This window comes from Oncorhynchus keta, unplaced genomic scaffold (genome assembly GCF_023373465.1).
Source record: "Oncorhynchus keta strain PuntledgeMale-10-30-2019 unplaced genomic scaffold, Oket_V2 Un_contig_1746_pilon_pilon, whole genome shotgun sequence".
Taxonomy (NCBI): domain Eukaryota; kingdom Metazoa; phylum Chordata; class Actinopteri; order Salmoniformes; family Salmonidae; genus Oncorhynchus; species Oncorhynchus keta.
Window position 1 is genome coordinate 143418 of NW_026280445.1, and position 15691 is coordinate 159108.

The 15691-nt window shown below is 45.6% G+C and overlaps 3 long non-coding RNA genes and 1 pseudogene across 12 annotated transcripts; 2 read left to right on the plus strand and 2 right to left on the minus strand.

Moving 5' to 3' along the window:
- Window positions 1-623: 623 nt before the first annotated feature.
- On the minus strand, window positions 624-6531 carry LOC127919762 (uncharacterized). 9 transcript variants are annotated; one of them, XR_008103994.1, is made up of 4 exons: window positions 6416-6531; window positions 5488-6165; window positions 4007-4246; window positions 624-695 (listed from the first exon to the last, which is right to left on the minus strand). It is a non-coding gene; the product is annotated as an uncharacterized LOC127919762 (long non-coding RNA). The 9 variants fall into 9 exon arrangements; XR_008103990.1 differs by lacking the exon at window positions 624-695 and adding an exon at window positions 1022-1065 and having other exon boundaries at window positions 3927-4246; XR_008103993.1 differs by lacking the exons at window positions 624-695; window positions 4007-4246 and adding exons at window positions 2037-2301; window positions 2519-2926.
- LOC127919763 (uncharacterized) lies at window positions 691-8604 on the plus strand. Of its 2 annotated transcripts, none has more exons than XR_008103999.1 (3): window positions 691-886; window positions 6362-7467; window positions 7505-8604. It is a non-coding gene; the product is annotated as an uncharacterized LOC127919763 (long non-coding RNA). The 2 variants fall into 2 exon arrangements; XR_008104000.1 differs by having other exon boundaries at window positions 6480-7467.
- On the plus strand, window positions 3416-5688 carry LOC127919764 (uncharacterized). The gene is made up of 3 exons (XR_008104001.1): window positions 3416-3465; window positions 3503-4562; window positions 5552-5688. It is a non-coding gene; the product is annotated as an uncharacterized LOC127919764 (long non-coding RNA).
- A 2303-nt stretch (window positions 8605-10907) lies between the features above and the next one.
- LOC127919766 (solute carrier family 15 member 1-like) overlaps window positions 10908-15691 on the minus strand; it is a 60276-nt pseudogene continuing 55492 nt past the window's right edge.

Sequence of the window (15691 nt, forward strand, 5' to 3'; positions counted from 1 at the left end):
CCAATCGGGCTCCTGAAAGAGCATACAGTGGGTGACGTCATCAGTCTGGGACCCAATCGGGCTCCTGAAAGAGCATACAGTGGGTGACGTCATCAGTCTGGACCCAATCGGGCTCCTGAAAGAGCATACAGTGGGTGACGTCATCAGTCTGGGACCCAATCGGGCTCCTGAAAGAGCATACAGTGGGTGACGTCATCAGTCTGGACCCAATCGGGCTCCTGAAAGAGCATACAGTGGGTGACGTCATCAGTCTGGGACCCAATCGGGCTCCTGAAAGAGCATACAGTGGGTGACGTCATCAGTCTGGACCCAATCGGGCTCCTGAAAGAGCATACAGTGGGTGACGTCATCAGTCTGGGACCCAATCGGGCTCCTGAAAGAGCATACAGTGGGTGACGTCATCAGTCTGGGACCCAATCGGGCTCCTGAAAGAGCATACAGTGGGTGACGTCATCAGTCTGGACCCAATCGGGCTCCTGAAAGAGCATACAGTGGGTGACGTCATCAGTCTGGGACCCAATCGGGCTCCTGAAAGAGCATACAGTGGGTGACGTCATCAGTCTGGGACCCAATCGGGCTCCTGAAAGAGCATACAGTGGGTGACGTCAGCAGTCTGGGACCCATTCCATTGAAGGGTTTAGGTAAACTGGGACCTGGTAGAATCCATTGAAGGGTTTAGGTAAACTGTCTGGGACCTGGTAGAATCCATTGAAGGCTTTAGGAAACTGTCTGGGACCTGGTAGAATCCATTGAAGGCTTTAGGAAACTGTCTGGGACCTGGTAGAATCCATTGAAGGGTTTAGGTAAACTGTCTGGGACCTGGTAGAATCCATTGAAGGGTTTAGGTAAACTGTCTGGGACCTGGTAGAATCCATTGAAGGTTTAGGTAAACTGTCTGGGACCTGGTAGAATCCATTGAGGGGTTTAGGTAAACTGTCTGGGACCTGGTAGAATCCATTGAAGGGTTTAGGTAAACTGGGACCTGGTAGAATCCATTGAAGGGTTTAGGTGAACTGTCTGGGACCTGTAGAATCCATTGAAGGGTTTAGGTAAACTGTCTGGGACCTGGTAGAATCCATTGAAGGGTTTAGGTAAACTGTCTGGGACCTGGTAGAATCCATTGAAGGGTTTAGGTAAACTGTCTGGGACCTGGTAGAATCCATTGAAGGGTTTAGGTAAACTGTCTGGGACCTGGTAGAATCCATTGAAGGGTTTAGGTAAACTGTCTGGGACCTGGTAGAATCCATTGAAGGGTTTAGGTAAACTGTCTGGGACCTGGTAGAATCCATTGAAGGGTTTAGGTAAACTGTCTGGGACCTGGTAGAATCCATTGAAGGGTTTAGGTAAACTGTCTGGGACCTGGTAGAATCCATTGAAGGGTTTAGGTAAACTGTCTGGGACCTGGTAGAATCCATTGAAGGGTTTAGGTAAACTGTCTGGGACCTGGTAGAATCCATTGAAGGGTTTAGGTAAACTGTCTGGGACCTGGTAGAATCCATTGAAGGGTTTAGGTAAACTGTCTGGGACCTGGTAGAATCCATTGAAGGGTTTAGGTAAACTGTCTGGGACCTGGTAGAATCCATTGAAGGGTTTAGGTAAACTGGGACCTGGTAGAATCCATTGAAGGGTTTAGGTAAACTGTCTGGGACCTGGTAGAATCCATTGAAGGGTTTAGGTAAACTGGGACCTGGTAGAATCCATTGAAGGGTTTAGGTAAACTGGGACCTGGTAGAATCCATTGAAGGGTTTAGGTAAACTGTCTGGGACCTGGTAGAATCCATTGAAGGGTTTAGGTAAACTGTCATGGGACCTGGTAGAATCCATTGAAGGGTTTAGGTAAACTGTCTGGGACCTGGTAGAATCCATTGAAGGGTTTAGGTAAACTGTCTGGGACCTGGTAGAATCCATTGAAGGGTTTAGGTAAACTGTCTGGGACCTGGTAGAATCCATTGAAGGGTTTAGGTAAACTGTCTGGGACCTGGTAGAATCCATTGAAGGGTTTAGGTAAAATGGGACCATTAGAATCCATTGAAGGGTTTAGGTAAACTGTCTGGGACCTGGTAGAATCCATTGAAGGGTTTAGGTAAACTGTCTGGGACCTGGTAGAATCCATTGAAGGGTTTAGGTAAACTGTCTGGGACCTGGTAGAATCCATTGAAGGGTTTAGGTAAACTGTCTGGGACCTGGTAGAATCCATTGAAGGGTTTAGGTAAACTGGGACCTGGTAGAATCCATTGAAGGGTTTAGGTAAACTGTCTGGGACCTGGTAGAATCCATTGAAGGGTTTAGGTAAACTGGGACCTGGTAGAATCCATTGAAGGGTTTAGGTAAACTGTCTGGGACCTGGTAGAATCCATTGAAGGGTTTAGGTAAACTGTCTGGGACCTGGTAGAATCCATTGAAGGGTTTTAAACTGTCTGGGGTAAACTGGGACCTGGTAGAATCCATTGAAGGGTTTAGGTAAACTGTCTGGGACCTGGTAGAATCCATTGAAGGGTTTAGGTAAACTGTCTGGGACCTGGTAGAATCCATTGAAGGGTTTAGGTAAACTGTCTGGGACCTGGTAGAATCCATTGAAGGGTTTAGGTAAACTGTCTGGGACCTGGTAGAATCCATTGAAGGGTTTAGGTAAACTGGGACCTGGTAGAATCCATTGAAGGGTTTAGGTAAACTGTCTGGGACCTGGTAGAATCCATTGAAGGGTTTAGGTAAACTGTCTGGGACCTGGTAGAATCCATTGAAGGGTTTAGGTAAACTGTCTGGGACCTGGTAGAATCCATTGAAGGGTTTAGGTAAACTGTCTGGGACCTGGTAGAATCCATTGAAGGGTTTAGGTAAACTGTCTGGGACCTGGTAGAATCCATTGAAGGGTTTAGGTAAACTGGGACCTGGTAGAATCCATTGAAGGGTTTAGGTAAACTGGGACCTGGTAGAATCCATTGAAGGGTTTAGGTAAACTGTCTGGGACCTGGTAGAATCCATTGAAGGGTTTAGGTAAACTGTCTGGGACCTGGTAGAATCCATTGAAGGGTTTAGGTAAACTGTCTGGGACCTGGTAGAATCCATTGAAGGGTTTAGGTAAACTGTCTGGGACCTGGTAGAATCCATTGAAGGGTTTAGGTAAACTGTCTGGGACCTGGTAGAATCCATTGAAGGGTTTAGGTAAACTGTCTGGGACCTGGTAGAATCCATTGAAGGGTTTAGGTAAACTGTCTGGGACCTGGTAGAATCCATTGAAGGGTTTAGGTAAACTGGGACCTGGTAGAATCCATTGAAGGGTTTAGGTAAACTGTCTGGGACCTGGTAGAATCCATTGAAGGGTTTAGGTAAACTGTCTGGGACCTGGTAGAATCCATTGAAGGGTTTAGGTAAACTGTCTGGGACCTGGTAGAATCCATTGAAGGGTTTAGGTAAACTGTTTAGGTAAACTGTCTGGGACCTGGTAGAATCCATTGAAGGGTTTAGGTAAACTGGGACCTTTAGAATCCATTGAAGGGTTTAGGTAAACTGGGACCTGGTAGAATCCATTGAAGGGTTTAGGTAAACTGTCTGGGACCTGGTAGAATCCATTGAAGGGTTTAGGTAAACTGTCTGGGACCTGGTAGAATCCATTGAAGGGTTTAGGTAAACTGTCTGGGACCTGGTAGAATCCATTGAAGGGTTTAGGTAAACTGTCTGGGACCTGGTAGAATCCATTGAAGGGTTTAGGTAAACTGTCTGGGACCTGGTAGAATCCATTGAAGGGTTTAGGTAAACTGTCTGGGACCTGGTAGAATCCATTGAAGGGTTTAGGTAAACTGGGACCTGGTAGAATCCATTGAAGGGTTTAGGTAAACTGTCTGGGACCTGGTAGAATCCATTGAAGGGTTTAGGTAAACTGTCTGGGACCTGGTAGAATCCATTGAAGGGTTTAGGTAAACTGGGACCTGGTAGAATCCATTGAAGGGTTTAGGTAAACTGTCTGGGACCTGGTAGAATCCATTGAAGGGTTTAGGTAAACTGGGACCTGGTAGAATCCATTGAAGGGTTTAGGTAAACTGGGACCTGGTAGAATCCATTGAAGGGTTTAGGTAAACTGTCTGGGACCTGGTAGAATCCATTGAAGGGTTTAGGTAAACTGTCTGGGACCTGGTAGAATCCATTGAAGGGTTTAGGTAAACTGTCTGGGACCTGGTAGAATCCATTGAAGGGTTTAGGTAAACTGGGACCTGGTAGAATCCATTGAAGGGTTTAGGTAAACTGGGACCTGGTAGAATCCATTGAAGGGTTTAGGTAAACTGTCTGGGACCTGGTAGAATCCATTGAAGGGTTTAGGTAAACTGTCTGGGACCTGGTAGAATCCATTGAAGGGTTTAGGTAAACTGTCTGGGACCTGGTAGAATCCATTGAAGGGTTTAGGTAAACTGGGACCTGGTAGAATCCATTGAAGGGTTTAGGTAAACTGTCTGGGACCTGGTAGAATCCATTGAAGGGTTTAGGTAAACTGTCTGGGACCTGGTAGAATCCATTGAAGGGTTTAGGTAAACTGTCTGGGACCTGGTAGAATCCATTGAAGGGTTTAGGTAAACTGTCTGGGACCTGGTAGAATCCATTGAAGGGTTTAGGTAAACTGGGACCTGGTAGAATCCATTGAAGGGTTTAGGTAAACCTGGGACCTGGTAGAATCCATTGAAGGGTTTAGGTAAACTGTCTGGGACCTGGTAGAATCCATTGAAGGGTTTAGGTAAACTGTCTGGGACCTGGTAGAATCCATTGAAGGGTTTAGGTAAACTGTCTGGGACCTGGTAGAATCCATTGAAGGGTTTAGGTAAACTGGGACCTGGTAGAATCCATTGAAGGGTTTAGGTAAACTGGGACCTGGTAGAATCCATTGAAGGGTTTAGGTAGAATCCATTGAAGGGTTTAGGTAAACTGTCTGGGACCTGGTAGAATCCATTGAAGGGTTTAGGTAAACTGTCTGGGACCTGGTAGAATCCATTGAAGGGTTTAGGTAAACTGGGACCTGGTAGAATCCATTGAAGGGTTTAGGTAAACTGTCTGGGACCTGGTAGAATCCATTGAAGGGTTTAGGTAAACTGTCTGGGACCTGGTAGAATCCATTGAAGGGTTTAGGTAAACTGTCTGGGACCTGGTAGAATCCATGGAAGGGTTTAGGTAAACTGGGACCTGGTAGAATCCATTGAAGGGTTTTAAACTGGGACCTGGTAGAATCCATTGAAGGGTTTAGGTAAACTGGGACCTGGTAGAATCCATTGAAGGGTTTAGGTAAACTGTCTGGGACCTGGTAGAATCCATTGAAGGGTTTAGGTAAACTGGGACCTGGTAGAATCCATTGAAGGGTTTAGGTAAACTGTCTGGGACCTGGTAGAATCCATTGAAGGGTTTAGGTAAACTGTCTGGGACCTGGTAGAATCCATTGAAGGGTTTAGGTAAACTGTCTGGGACCTGGTAGAATCCATTGAAGGGTTTAGGTAAACTGTCTGGGACCTGGTAGAATCCATTGAAGGGTTTAGGTAAACTGGGACCTGGGAGAATCCATTGAAGGGTTTAGGTAAACTGTCTGGGACCTGGTAGAATCCATTGAAGGGTTTAGGTAAACTGGGACCTGGTAGAATCCATTGAAGGGTTTAGGTAAACTGTCTGGGACCTGGTAGAATCCATTGAAGGGTTTAGGTAAACTGTCTGGGACCTGGTAGAATCCATTGAAGGGTTTAGGTAAACTGTCTGGGACCTGGTAGAATCCATTGAAGGGTTTAGGTAAACTGTCTGGGACCTGGTAGAATCCATTGAAGGGTTTAGGTAAACTGGGACCTGGTAGAATCCATTGAAGGGTTTAGGTAAACTGGGACCTGGTAGAATCCATTGAAGGGTTTAGGTAAACTGTCTGGGACCTGGTAGAATCCATTGAAGGGTTTAGGTAAACTGGGACCTGGTAGAATCCATTGAAGGGTTTAGGTAAACTGGGACCTGGTAGAATCCATTGAAGGGTTTAGGTAAACTGTCTGGGACCTGGTAGAATCCATTGAAGGGTTTAGGTAAACTGTCTGGGACCTGGTAGAATCCATTGAAGGGTTTAGGTTAACTGGGACCTGGTAGAATCCATTGAAGGGTTTAGGTAAACTGGGACCTGGTAGAATCCATTGAAGGGTTTAGGTAAACTGGGACCTGGTAGAATCCATTGAAGGGTTTAGGTAAATCCTGTCTGGGACCTGGTAGAATCCATTGAAGGGTTTAGGTAAACTGTCTGGGACCTGGTAGAATCCATTGAAGGGTTTAGGTAAACTGTCTGGGACCTGGTAGAATCCATTGAAGGGTTTAGGTAAACTGTCTGGGACCTGGTAGAATCCATTGAAGGGTTTAGGTAAACTGGGACCTGGTAGAATCCATTGAAGGGTTTAGGTAAACTGTCTGGGACCTGGTAGAATCCATTGAAGGGTTTAGGTAAACTGGGACCTGGTAGAATCCATTGAAGGGTTTAGGTAAACTGGGACCTGGTAGAATCCATTGAAGGGTTTAGGTAAACTGTCTGGGACCTGGTAGAATCCATTGAAGGGTTTAGGTAAACTGTCTGGGACCTGGTAGAATCCATTGAAGGGTTTAGGTAAACTGTCTGGGACCTGGTAGAATCCATTGAAGGGTTTAGGTAAACTGGGACCTGGTAGAATCCATTGAAGGGTTTAGGTAAACTGTCTGGGACCTGGTAGAATCCATTGAAGGGTTTAGGTAAACTGTCTGGGACCTGGTAGAATCCATTGAAGGGTTTAGGTAAACTGTCTGGGACCTGGTAGAATCCATTGAAGGGTTTAGGTAAACTGGGACCTGGTAGAATCCATTGAAGGGTTTAGGTAAACTGGGACCTGGTAGAATCCATTGAAGGGTTTAGGTAAACTGTCTGGGACCTGGTAGAATCCATTGAAGGGTTTAGGTAAACTGTCTGGGACCTGGTAGAATCCATTGAAGGGTTTAGGTAAACTGTCTGGGACCTGGTAGAATCCATTGAAGGGTTTAGGTAAACTGTCTGGGACCTGGTAGAATCCATTGAAGGGTTTAGGTAAACTGTCTGGGACCTGGTAGAATCCATTGAAGGGTTTAGGTAAACTGTCTGGGACCTGGTAGAATCCATTGAAGGGTTTAGGTAAACTGTCTGGGACCTGGTAGAATCCATTGAAGGGTTTAGGTAAACTGTCTGGGACCTGGTAGAATCCATTGAAGGGTTTAGGTAAACTGTCTGGGACCTGGTAGAATCCATTGAAGGGTTTAGGTAAACTGTCTGGGACCTGGTAGAATCCATTGAAGGGTTTAGGTAAACTGGGACCTGGTAGAATCCATTGAAGGGTTTAGGTAAACTGTCTGGGACCTGGTAGAATCCATTGAAGGGTTTAGGTAAACTGTCTGGGACCTGGTAGAATCCATTGAAGGGTTTAGGTAAACTGTCTGGGACCTGGTAGAATCCATTGAAGGGTTTAGGTAAACTGGGACCTGGTAGAATCCATTGAGGGTTTAGGTAAACTGGGACCTGGTAGAATCCATTGAAGGGTTTAGGTAAACTGTCTTGGAGATATGAGTATTTGTTCGAAATGGTGTACATTAATGTCCTAAGACATTGAGTATATTGAGTTTCTTAAACAAAGGTGCAGATGGAGCCAGGTAATTAGAGAGGAGGTGGGTTGTCTTGTAAATGTATTTTGAGTTGGTTTCATTAATTAGTGAATGAAAATGATTGTGTAATAAAATCAAATTGGTGTCATCAGCAAAGAGAAGGGGAAGTACGGTAGAATACCCAGCAGTCAGGTTATTGATATAGTTCAGGGGCAGAACGACAGATTTGTACCATGTCAGCTCGGGGGTTTGAACTTGCAACCTTCCGGTTACTAGTCCAACGCTCTAACCACTAGGCTACCTTGTCGCCCCTATAGATTAGTATGGTAGAAGACCCAGCAGGTAATTGATATAGATAAGTATGGTAGAAGACCCAGCAGTCAGGTTATTGATATAGATTAGTATGATATGGTAGAAGACCTAGCAGGTTATTGATATAGATTAGTATGGTAGAAGACCCAGCAGGTTATTGATATAGATAAGTATGGTAGAAGACACAGCAGTAAGGTTATTGATATAGATTAGTATGGTAGAAGACCCAGCAAATTATTGATATAGATTAGTATGGTACGGTAGAAGACCCAGCAGTAAGGTTATTGATATAGATTAGTATGGTACTAGACCCAGCAGTCAGGTTATTGATATAGATGAGGAATAACAAGGTCTAATTATCCAACCCTGTGGTACGCCTAGACATCTTGGCCCTAGTAGATGCACAGCCATTTGTGTTCTAGTTCCTGCCAATATCAAACTCCACACAGCCATTGAGGAGGAATGGGACATTCCCAATCACCAGCCTGATCAGCTCTATGCATCACGCTGCACAAGGTAAATGGTGGTCACACCAGAACCTGACTGGTTTTCTGATCCATGCCCCTACCTTTTTTTAAGCTGTCTGCATTCTCAGGCACGTGGAATCCATAGTATAGGGCCTAATGAATGTATTTCAATTGACTGATTGATTTCCTTATGTGAACTGTATCTCAGTAAAGTCTTTGAAATTGTTGCATGTTGTGCGTATATATAATTTACAATCCTCTTATACAAATGGCTTACTCATTTACCGAGCTCTTATCAATAGCTAAGAAAGCTGTTATCGTGCTGTTAAGTTCAAGGTCAGAAAACACGTAGAGAGAAAACTGCATAAAAAGGGAATGACGTTCACTTGGAATTCCGCCCTAGGAACCAAACTAAACTGGTCTGATTGTTCCAGGGGGTAGAGTAGTGATATTAACCCCTAGGAACCAAACTAAACTGGTCTGATTGTTCCAGGGGGTAGAGTAGTGATATTAACCCCTAGGAACCAAACTAAACTGGTCTGATTGTTCCAGGGGGTAGAGTAGTGATATTAACCCCTAGGAACCAAACTAAACTGGTCTGATTGTTCCAGGGGGTAGAGTAGTGATATTAACCCCTAGGAACCAAACTAAACTGGTCTGATTGTTCCAGGGGTAGAGTAGTGATATTAACCCCTAGGAACCAAACTAAACTGGTCTGATTGTTCCAGGGGGTAGAGTAGTGATATTAACCCCTAGGAACCAAACTAAACTGGTCTGATTGTTCCAGGGGTAGAGTAGTGATATTAACCCCTAGGAACCAAACTAAACTGGTCTGATTGTTCCAGGGGGTAGAGTAGTGATATTAACCCCTAGGAACCAAACTAAACTGGTCTGATTGTTCCAGGGGGTAGAGTAGTGATATTAACCCCTAGGAACCAAACTAAACTGGTCTGATTGTTCCAGGGGGTAGAGTAGTGATATTAACCCCTAGGAACCAAACTAAACTGGTCTGATTGTTCCAGGGGGTAGAGTAGTGATATTAACCCCTAGGAACCAAACTAAACTGGTCTGATTGTTCCAGGGGGTAGAGTAGTGATATTAACCCCTAGGAACCAAACTAAACTGGTCTGATTGTTCCAGGGGGTAGAGTAGTGATATTAACCCCTAGGAACCAAACTAAACTGGTCTGATTGTTCCAGGGGGTAGAGTAGTGATATTAACCCCTAGGAACCAAACTAAACTGGTCTGATTGTTCCAGGGGTAGAGTAGTGATATTAACCCCTAGGAACCAAACTAAACTGGTCTGATTGTTCCAGGGGTAGAGTAGTGATATTAACCCCTAGGAACCAAACTAAACTGGTCTGATTGTTCCAGGGGTAGAGTAGTGATATTAACCCCTAGGAACCAAACTAAACTGGTCTGATTGTTCCAGGGGTAGAGTAGTGATATTAACCCCTAGGAACCAAACTAAACTGGGATGGAGAGGTCTGATTGTTCCAGGGGTAGAGTAGTGATATTAACCCCTAGGAACCAAACTAAACTGGGATGGAGAGGTCTGATTGTTCCAGGGGTAAAGTAGTGATATTAACCCCTAGGAACCAAACTAAACTGGTCTGATTGTTCCAGGGGTTAGAGTAGTGATATTAACCCCTAGGAACCAAACTAAACTGGTCTGATTGTTCCAGGGGTAGAGTAGTGATATTAACCCCTAGGAACCAAACTAAACTGGTCTGATTGTTCCAGGGGTAGAGTAGTGATATTAACCCCTAGGAACCAAACTAAACTGGTCTGATTGTTCCAGGGGGTAGAGTAGTGATATTAACCCCTAGGAACCAAACTAAACTGGGATGGAGAGGTCTGATTGTTCCAGGGGGTAGAGTAGTGATATTAACCCCTAGGAACCAAACTAAACTGGTCTGATTGTTCCAGGGGGTAGAGTAGTGATATTAACCCCTAGGAACCAAACTAAACTGGTCTGATTGTTCCAGGGGGTAGAGTAGTGATATTAACCCCTAGGAACCAAACTAAACTGGTCTGATTGTTCCAGGGGGTAGAGTAGTGATATTAACCCCTAGGAACCAAACTAAACTGGTCTGATTGTTCCAGGGGGTAGAGTAGTGATATTAACCCCTAGGAACCAAACTAAACTGGTCTGATTGTTCCAGGGGTAGAGTAGTGATATTAACCCCTAGGAACCAAACTAAACTGGGATGGAACTCTCATTTTGTTCAAAACAGGGGGTAGCAGTAGGACTAATGATTACCTGGACTAAAGATTACCTGGACTAATGATTACCTAAAGGACTAATGATTACCTGGACCAAAGATAAAGATTACCTTGACTAATGATTACCTGGACTAAAGATTACCTGGACTAATGATTACCTGGACTAAAGATTACCTGGACTAATGATTACCTGGACTAACGATTACCTGGACTAATGATTACCTGGACTAATGATTACCTGGACTAATGATTACCTGGACTAATGATTACCTTACACCTGGCTGACAATATCACCACACAAAGTTAGACTCATCCTCTTTATTGAAGCACTTGACTACCAGGGACTCACTTGGTGTGGAATTAATACCAAGAGTCCCTGGCAACATCAAACCCAAAACAACTACATATCCAGTACACAAAACACTGTACTGGGAAATTAATAGGAATGGTCATTCATACAGTATGTCCTCTTTCAAATAAATTATGATGAGCAAAAATACATTCATAATGTTGCTTTTGCTACATGGTGCAAAATAAATCGTTGTAAAAATTATTTACAATATATCAAAGTCTAAATTTACCCATAAAGCTGTAAGGATTAATGTTCATAAGATTAAGTTCCAATGGTTCTCTCTCTGAGACCTGTTCTGATTGGTTCAGGAGGAGGAGGTAGTGTGGATGGGGAGTTTTACATCTTGCTCTGTTTGACGTCTTGGTTATGCTGCTCAACAACAGAATCCCTCTTCTTCTTGTCAGAACCCTTGCTGCTCTTGCTGCAGTCTGAGTCCTTTCTCTCCATCTCAACCCGATCTCTCTTCTTCTCCTCCGGCTCGTGTTCCGGCTGGCAGAACTGGGCCTCGATCTCCGCTGGGTCAGTGTAGGTGTAGAAGTAGGACATGACGGCGAACACAATACACACCACCAAAAGGAGAGAGGCAAACAGGATATATTCTGCCCACTGGAACACACAGACACACAGGGGTTAATATCACTACTCTGCCCCCTGGAACACAGGGGTTAATATCACTACTCTACCCCCTGGAACACAGGGGTTAATATCACTACTCTACCCCCTGGAACACAGGGGTTAATATCACTACTCTGACCCCTGGAACACAGGGGTTAATATCACTACTCTGCCCCCTGGAACACAGGATTTAATATAACTACTCTGCCCCCTGGAACACAGGGGTTAATATCACTACTCTGCCCCCTGGAACACAGGGGTTAATATCACTACTCTGCCCCCTGGAACACAGGGGTTAATATCACTACTCTACCCCCTGGAACACAGGGGTTAATATCACTACTCTGCCCCCTGGAACACAGGGGTTGATATAACTACTCTACCCCCTGGAACACACAGACACACAGGGGTTAATATCACTACTCTGCCCCCTGGAACACAGGGGTTAATATAACTACTCTACCCCCTGGAACACACAGACACACAGGGGTTAATATCACTACTCTGCCCCCTGGAACACACAGGGGTTAATATCACTACTCTGCCCCCTGGAACACACAGGGGTTAATATCACTACTCTGCCCCCTGGAACACACAGACACACAGGGGTTAATATCACTACTCTACCCCCTGGAACACACAGGGGTTAATATCACTACTCTGCCCCCTGGAACACACAGGGGTTAATATCACTACTCTGCCCCCTGGAACACACAGACACACAGGGGTTAATATCACTACTCTACCCCCTGGAACACACAGGGGTTAATATCACTACTCTGCCCCCTGGAACACAGGGGTTAATATCACTACTCTGCCCCCTGGAACACACAGACACACAGGGGTTAATATCACTACTCTACCCCCTGGAACACAGGGGTTAATATCACTACTCTGCCCCCTGGAACACACAGGGGTTAATATCACTACTCTGCCCCCTGGAACACAGGGGTTAATATCACTACTCTGCCCCCTGGAACACACAGACACACAGGGGTTAATATCACTACTCTACCCCCTGGAACACAGGGGTTAATATCACTACTCTCCCCCTGGAACACACAGGGGTTAATATCACTACTCTGCCCCCTGGAACACACAGGGGTTAATATCACTACTCTGCCCCCTGGAACACACAGGGGTTAATATCACTACTCTGCCCCCTGGAACACACAGACACACAGGGATTAATATCACTACTCTGCCCCCTGGAACACACAGGGGTTAATATCACTACTCTGCCCCCTGGAACACACAGACACACAGGGGTTAATATCACTACTCTACCCCCTGGAACACACAGGGGTTAATATCACTACTCTACCCCCTGGAACACACAGGGGTTAATATCACTACTCTACCCCCTGGAACACACAGACACACAGGGGTTAATATCACTACTCTACCCCCTGGAACACACAGGGGTTAATATCACTACTCTACCCCCTGGAACACACAGGGGTTAATATCACTACTCTACCCCCTGGAACACACAGGGGTTAATATCACTACTCTACCCCCTGGAACACACAGGGGTTAATATCACTACTCTGCCCCCTGGAACACACAGACACACAGGGGTTAATATCACTACTCTACCCCCTGGAACACACAGGGGTTAATATCACTACTCTGCCCCCTGGAACACACAGACACACAGGGGTTAATATCACTACTCTACCCCCTGGAACACACAGATAACAAGGTTTAGATATCAATGAACTTAGGCCCTATCTGACCTCAGTACAGTGGTCAGTATTGTTTAGAGGGTTTTATAGGGTTCTAGATGTTAGAAGATCTGTAGTAACCTGATCTGAGAGCTGTGCTGCCTCGGCAACAATCAGCACTATGATGTTTCCCACGGCGACGGTGAACAGCCAACCAGCCTGCAGCACCGACTTCATGTTGCTAGGCGCCTGCAGAGCAAGAAGAGGTGTGCATTAGGTTTTGGGTTGAGATGAGAATTGAAAGTTAATTGTTTAAGTAACAGGTCTGAGTTGAGTTGTGTTTGGATGACAGAGAGCCACTAGAGACCAAGGCTAGTGTGATGGGTGAGAGAGGACAGTGGCGCCCCCTACCTGCGAGTAGGAGAACTCCAGGCCAGTCACAGAGAACACCACCTCTCCTGCTGTCATGAGGAAGTACTGAGGGATTTGCCAGCCCATGTGGATGGTGTTGGGCTTGATGTCTTCTACCACCTGGATGGCCTGCCAACACTGGACACAGTAATCAACACATGAAACCTGGTAAACAGCCCAACATGGGCCTTCACAACACAATCAGACACAACACACAGAAAAACATGCAGTAAGACCCTGGTAAACAGCCCAACATGGGCCTTCACAACACAATCAGACACAACAAACAGAAAAACATGCAGTAAGACCCTGGTAAACAGCCCAACATGGGCCTTCACAACACAATCAGACACAACAAACAGAAAAACATGCAGTAAGACCCTGGTAAACAGCCCAACATGGGCCTTCACAACACAATCAGACACAACAAACAGAAAACATGCAGTAAGACCCTGGTAAACAGCCCAACATGGGCCTTCACAACACAATCAGACACAACAAACAGAAAAACATGCAGTAAGACCCTGGTAAACAGCCCAACATGGGCCTTCACAATCAGACACAGCAAACAGAAAAACATGCAGTAAGACCCTGGTAAACAGCCCAACATGGGCCTTCACAACACAATCAGACACAACAAACAGAAAAACATGCAGTAAGACCCTGGTAAACAGCCCAACATGGGCCTTCACAACACAATCAGACACAACACACAGAAAAACATGCAGTAAGACCCTGGTAAACAGCCCAACATGGGCCTTCACAACACAATCAGACACAGCAAACAGAAAAACATGCAGTAAGACCCTGGTAAACAGCCCAACATGGGCCTTCACAACACAATCAGACACAACAAACAGAAAAACATGCAGTAAGACCCTGGTAAACAGCCCAACATGGGCCTTCACAACACAATCAGACACAACAAACAGAAAAACATGCAGTAAGACCCTGGTAAACAGCCCAACATGGGCCTTCACAACACAATCAGACACAGCACATTGCTAGTTTGGTTGAGGGTTGGGTATCAGGGGTTATAGGATAGAGGACTTTACATCAGGGGGTCCGATGTTGAATGTGGATGGTATGACGAGGGTGAAGGCGCTGCCAAAGCCCAGCTCTTTAGAGTACAGACACGATGCACCACCTCTGTTCATGATGGTAAACTCCGCCCTGAGACACACAACAGCCAATCAGATCTCTCTCCTCGCCCCCATACGGTATAAATGCGTGTTGATATGAAGCAAAAAGCCACTCACTTTCCCTGTGGAACCAGACTATAGTTGGAGACAGACAGAGGAGCTATGTCACCGACTCCCAACGTGACATTCAACGGACTGCCCAAACCATTCACGAATCTACGGTGTGAAACAGCAAAACAACAGGTCAGGAACACTTTAGATGGATAACTCATTGATCAGTTCAGAACCCTGACCCTAACCACTAACTGGACTGTTGGTAACACTCAGGGTCCAGACCCTAACCACTAACAGGACTGTTGGTAACACTCAGGGTCCTGACCCTAACCACTAACAGGACTGTTGGTAACACTCAGGGTCCTGACCCTAACCACTAACTGGACTGTTGGTAACACTCAGGGTCCTGACCCTAACCACTAACAGGACTGTTGGTAACACTCAGGGTCCTGACCCTAACCACTAACTGGACTGTTGGTAACACTCAGGGTCCTGACCCTAACCACTAACAGGACTGTTGGTAACACTCAGGGTCCTGACCCTAACCACTAACTGGACTGTTGGTAACACTCAGGGTTCAGACCCTAACCACGAACAGGACTGTTGGTAACACTCAGGGTCCTGACCCTAACCACTAACAGGACTGTTGGTAACACTCAGGGTCCAGACCCTAACCACTAACGGGACTGTTGGTAACACTCAGGGTCCTGACCCTAACCACTAACAGGACTGTTGGTAACACTCAGGGTCCTGACCCTAACCACTAACAGGACTGTTGGTAACACTCAGGGTCCTGACCCTAACCACTAACTGGACTGTTGGTAACACTCAGGGTCCTGACCCTAA